This window comes from Arachis ipaensis, chromosome B05, assembly GCF_000816755.2.
Source record: "Arachis ipaensis cultivar K30076 chromosome B05, Araip1.1, whole genome shotgun sequence".
NCBI lineage: Eukaryota > Viridiplantae > Streptophyta > Magnoliopsida > Fabales > Fabaceae > Arachis > Arachis ipaensis.
Window position 1 is genome coordinate 86,095,823 of NC_029789.2, and position 6,078 is coordinate 86,101,900.

The window sequence follows — 6,078 nt, forward strand, 5'->3', positions numbered from 1 at the left end:
AAAAGAAAGAGCTCCTATCAACTTGTTCCGACCTAGGATAATAAGCTCATGAGCTTAGTCTTACTTCACCTCCGAGAAATGAAAGAAAACTTCCATCTCCAAATTTAACTCAGACGTAGCTCGCTTCTTTTGGGGTGTGAAGCCGTGTCAAACCAAACTACCCAACAAGCATTAGTTCTCCCTGAAAAGGAGGTGATAAAAGAAAGAAGAACTCTCTAGTATCCCCATAAGGATTAAAATCTTTTGATTTTTTAGTATAAGTAAAAATAACTACACGTTTGGCTTTTCGGGAACGAATTCCATACTTCTGTTCGTCTTTGTTTCCCTCTTCGAGGTCTTGGATTTCATCGATTAGTTTGTAAGGCCATCGAGGAACTTGTTTTTCGATTTCCTTTATTACAATACATTTTTTTTAATTGTTTTATCCTTCAGATCTGTTCGAATTGCGTCAAATAAGAATTGAATTTTTTTAGGCGTTATGTGTGCATATTCCGGAAAGAATACAAGTCCTTCAAAATTCAAGGCTGATACTGATTTTTCAGAAAATTTATGGATTAAGTTAAAAAAAAAAACTAGTTCGGATATTTATTCCAATTGACTATTTCATCGAAAACTTACAGCAGCTTGCCAAACAAAAGCTAAAAGAAAAAAGAGTAAGGGTATTACTGGCATAATATCTACAATTGGATTCAAAAAAGCATAGGCTTCGGGTAATTTTGCCAAAATATAATATTATTATGTTATTAAAAAAAATAAATAATAAGCGCTCTTAGTTCAGTTCGGTAGAACGTGGGTCTCCAAAACCCGATGTCGTAGGTTCAAATCCTACAGAGCGTGATTCCATTCTTGTTATATTGAGAATGATCCCCATAATTCAAAAAACAAAAATTTTAAAAGGTAGTTATTCTTTCCTTTTAAATTTTGCCGCCACTATCCACAAATTCATTAATCATATTTCTTTTGTTTTGTAGGAAATTGATGGGACAATTGAAGGAGGAAGGGTTCGGCCACTTCAAAAGAAGAGGAATATACACGTGTCTTCAAGGGGAATGCATTGGAAAATGTTGCCATGCAACATTGGAAGAAGAACACGCTTGGAAACTGAACCAACCCCATCATAAAAGTGATGATCCTAGTGCTCATCCCATGCTAAACCCCATCCGTTCATCTTACACCCACTCCATCAATCCACACCTTTCATTCACTCACCACCTCCCTATATAAGTGGTCCTTATTCCGTACTCCCTTCACATTCCACTTCCCATTCTTTGTACTCTCCACTTTCGACACCCAACTCCTCTTTCCCCATCAAAGACACACTTCCCACCTTCACATATCAACTCCTACTCATGGCATCATCGAGCTCCAAGAGGCAAAAGAGGAAGGAACCGGTGGAGAGCATCCCTTTCGATGAAGGGAGATTCAAAACTGCATTCCATGAACTCGAATTTGAACGGATAAAGCTCAAAAAGATATTTCCTGAGTTAACATTCCAGTTCAACGAGGATGAGTGCCCACAGATTCGAGAGAAGATTGAACAAAGAGGTTGGCAAAGACTCACGAACCCAGAATCAAAGATAAATGCAAACCTCATCAAAGAGTTCTATGCAAATGTGGTCAGAGAAGACAAAACCAAGGCCCCCACCTTCAAAAGTTATGTGAGAGGAACAGAGGTGGACTTCAGCCCCAACGCCATAACAAGGACTCTTCAGCTGAAATCGCCACATTTTGATGAGCCCAGTTATCATGTAAGAATAAGTAATGCCCCGACAATTGTAACAACCCCGGTTTTCGAGTACGCGAGATCTTTTCTGAAAGTACGAATTTCTCCGGAAGATTAGTAAGGGAAAAACCTTTGATATATCATCAAGTATCTCAATCCTCATTGTCATTATGTCATCTTTAAGTTAGAACCTTTTCCGAGACAAGCTCAATAACGCAATCACGAAGAACCTAGTTTTTGAACCGTATCGGTTAGGAGTTTTGATTTGGTTTTTCGTAAATAATCTCAGTTTGACAAACCGGAATCGATTTATGAGAGGAGAGAGATAATAGGATGATATTATCATTATATGAGTATTAGAAGCCTCTTGAATGATATTATAAGGTTACCTGATCAGTTTTAGTTAAAAACAGAAAACCGGTTTAACCGGGTTCACAATTTACTGGTGCAGCTTAGCACCAGCACTCTCTGATGACTTTAGCAATGCTAAGGCCTCATTATTCATGTTTCATTCTCATAATAAATATGTTACTTGTGTCATTTATGCTAGTAGCTCTGAAAATAATTTTTAGAGATGTTTTTGCAAGTGTTCCGATACATCTAGTTTTAGTAGTTATACACCTGAGATATTTTAATATTATTTTAATCCACCTCCAAGCCAACCAATCACAACTCACCCTACACCCCCAAAACCCCCAAGGCTGGCTCATTTTCACTTTGTGGCCGAAAATAGGTAGAGAGAAATAAACAAAAAAAAATTACTCGTAAAATTGGCATCGCTCTAACAAGGAACAGGCTCATATATTAAATAAATAATAATAATTAGGAAGGATAAGTTAGTAACACTTAGCTTCTTGTATGACCATGGCATACTGGAAGTTTGGTCGTTACAATTTGGTATCAGAGCAGTTCGTTCCCAATAGAGCCTGGGGAGTGAACTGACTATGCTTCATTGCATACTCTGTTGTGTGTCTCATGCTTATAGGATATCTATATGATATGTGTTGCATGATTGTCTCTGTGTTTTCATTCTGGGAGTGTTCACACTTGACTTGAAGTGTTAAGACTGATCACCTTAATAATGATTGTTTGGTGTGAACAGGACCATGATGGGTTCACGGAGACGAGGCGTACGGGAAGGAATTCCTAATGTTAACTACGAGAGGGAACAGGAAACGTTTATGACTACCATGAACGCTGTGGCTGAGGCAGTGCGTGAGGCTGCAGTAGCAGCGGCTAGGGCTGTTGATCATCTTGGAGTGAGAAACGAGAATGAGAATGAGCATGGGGAAGATAGTGGAAATGATGAGAATAACTTGGGGCATTTCGAAAGACCTATGACCCTTGTGACTTTTCTGAAGGTTAAAACGCCTAAGTTTAAAGGTACACTCGTTGCGACTGATGCTGACAACTGGTTTCGAGCTATCGAACGATCACTGCGAGCGCAGCATCTATGTGGTTTAAAAGTTATTCCAGGGTTAGATTGGTTATCTAAGTATCATATTTTCCTTGATTGCTATGAAAGAACTGCTGTTATTCCATCTGATAGTTTAGATATTAAACCATTTCTGTCTCATACTTTATATCTGAATTCTGTAAGAGTTGCATTAGATGGGAGTGATTGTGAGGGGTACGTTCTGTTAGCGGCTAGCTCGAGTGACAGTGAACTAAGCTTAGAACAAATTCGAGTGGTGAAGATATTTTCTGATGTTTTCCTGGACGACATACCTGAGTTTCCTCCTCAGCGAGAGATAGAATTCAACGTTGAACTTGTACCTGGAACCGGACCAATTTCCATAGCACCGTACCGGATGTCACCATTGGAACTTGCAGAGTTGAAGAAGCAGTTGGATGAGCTACTTGGAAAGAAATTTATTCGTCTCAGCGCATCACCTTGGGGAGCTCCGGTATTGCTAGTAAAGAAGAAGGATGGTGGAATGAGACTTTGCGTAGATTACCGACAGTTAAATAAAGTCACTATCAAGAACAAGTATCCACTTCCACGAATAGATGATCTAATGGATCAGTTAAAAGGTGCAACTGTGTTTTTGAAGATTGATTTGCGATTGGGCTATCACCAGATTCTAGTGAAAGAGTCAGATATACCAAAGACTGCATTTAGAACTCGATATGGTCACTATGAGTATACGGTTATGTCGTTTGGACTAACTAATGCTCCTGCGATTTTCATGGATTACATGAATAGGAACTACAATAATTATAATTGGCAACCACGAAGGACAGACTTCAAGACACCTGGTGTGCCACATCAAAGAAACCCACAGGTTGGTAACATCCCTGCTCGCCCTATGGGAGGAAACGGAGGTAGACCGAGGCAGGATAATGGTAATCGACCTCAACAGGTGCAGGTGAACACTACATGCAAGCGATGTGGGAAGGATCATGGTATTAAGCCGTGTTTGTTTGGAACATTCAATTGTTATAGATGTGGAGGAACTGGACATATTGCTAAGGAATGCCCAAAGATATTCGCTCGGAATCCAGTACGAACCCAGCAACAAGGTCGAGTGTTTGCTATGACTGCTGATGATGCTATGCAATCAGACGCCCTGATCCAAGGTCAGTGTTATGTCAAGAATCGATTTCTAACTGTACTATATGACTCGGGTGCATCGCATTCCTTTATCTCTTTAACTGTTGCTCGTGAGTTGGGACTAGATTTCTCTGAGTTGAACTTTGATCTGATTGGCTAAATTATCAAAGTGCGAGTTCTGGACAGAGAAGGTGGCATTTTTGGGACATGTTATATCACAGGGAGGAATTGCAGTGGATCTTTCAAAAATTGAAGTAGTAGTGCAATGGAAACCACCTACGACCGTTACAAAAGTTCGGAGTTTTCTCGAACTTGCTGGATATTACCGGAGGTTCATCAAAGAATTTTCACAGATAGCCTTACCTCTGACTTACCTTACACAAAAGGAAGTTCCGTTCGTTTGGACGGCTGAGTGTGATAGAAGTTTCAAGATGCTTAAGGAGAAGTTAACAACTGCACCTGTATTAGTACTACCCGACCCGCAGAAACCTTTTGAAGTATACTGTGACGCTTCTCATAAAGGACTTGGATGTGTGCTGATGCAAGAAAAAAATGTGGTGGCTTATGCTTCCCGGCAGCTGAGACCTCATGAACGAAATTATCCGACGCATGACTTGGAGTTGGCTGCAGTAGTGTTTGCTCTGAAGATCTGGAGACACTATTTGTATGGCGCTCAGCTAGAAGTTTTCTCTTACCACAAAAGTTTAAAGTACATCTTTGACCAGAAGGATCTTAATATGCGACAGTGAAGGTGGATGGAGTTCCTGAAGGACTATGATTTTAAGTTAAGTTATCACCCAGGAAAAGCGAACGTGGTGGCAGACGCTTTGAGCAGGAAGAATTTGAATATCTCTTGGATGATGATAAAGGAAGAAAAGTTACTCGTGGAATTTGAGGACCTTAAGTTGGCTATGACTGAGACGTCAAGTGGAGTCCGTTTAGCCCAATTGCATATAACACCAGATTTTAAGATTAGGATTCAGCAAGCACAAGCACAGGATTCAGAAATGATGACGATGCTGAGACGGATGAAAGTAGAGGAGCCAGAAGCTGTAATACTAGATCGTAGCAGCCTCTGGAGATACAAGAACAGAATTTGTGTGCCTAGCTCTGGAGATTTGCGGCAAAGGATTCTTGCAGAAGCTCATCAAAGTAGATCTTATATGCATCCTGGAGTAACAAAGATGTATCAGGATTTGAAACAAATGTTCTGGTGGCCGGGCTTGAAGAAAGAGGTAGCTGATTATGTCTCAAAATATTTAACCTGCCAGAAGGTGAAGGTGGAACACCAGAAACCGTCAGGAACCCTGCAACCCTTAGAAATACCACAATGGAAATGGGAGCATATCACTATGGATTTTGTCACGGGATTGCCAAGGACCTCAACAGGACACGATGCCATTTGGGTAATTGTGGACAGGTTGACAAAATCAGTGCACTTCCTTCCGATTCGAGTTGACTATACATTAGAAAGGCTGGCACAAATATATATTCAAGAAATCGTACGATTGCACGGAATACCTTCGTCAATTGTTTCAGATCGAGATCCGAGGTTTACTTCCAGATTCTGGGGAGCTTTCCAAAAAGCATTGGGAACAGAATTGCATATGAGTACAGCATACCATCCTCAGACAGACGGACAATCAGAGCGGACAATCCAGACATTGGAAGACATGCTAAGATCTTGTGTGATGGATAACCAAGGCAGTTGGGATAGGTATTTGCCATTGGTCAAATTCGTCTACAACAATAGTTACCAATAAAATATCGAGATGGCACCATATGAAGCTCTCTACGGAAG

General features: G+C 40.4%; 1 non-coding gene across 1 annotated transcript; it reads left to right on the top strand.

Annotated features, from left to right (window-relative positions):
* TRNAW-CCA lies at window positions 764-837 on the top strand. Its single transcript has one exon. It is a non-coding gene; the product is annotated as a tRNA-Trp (tRNA).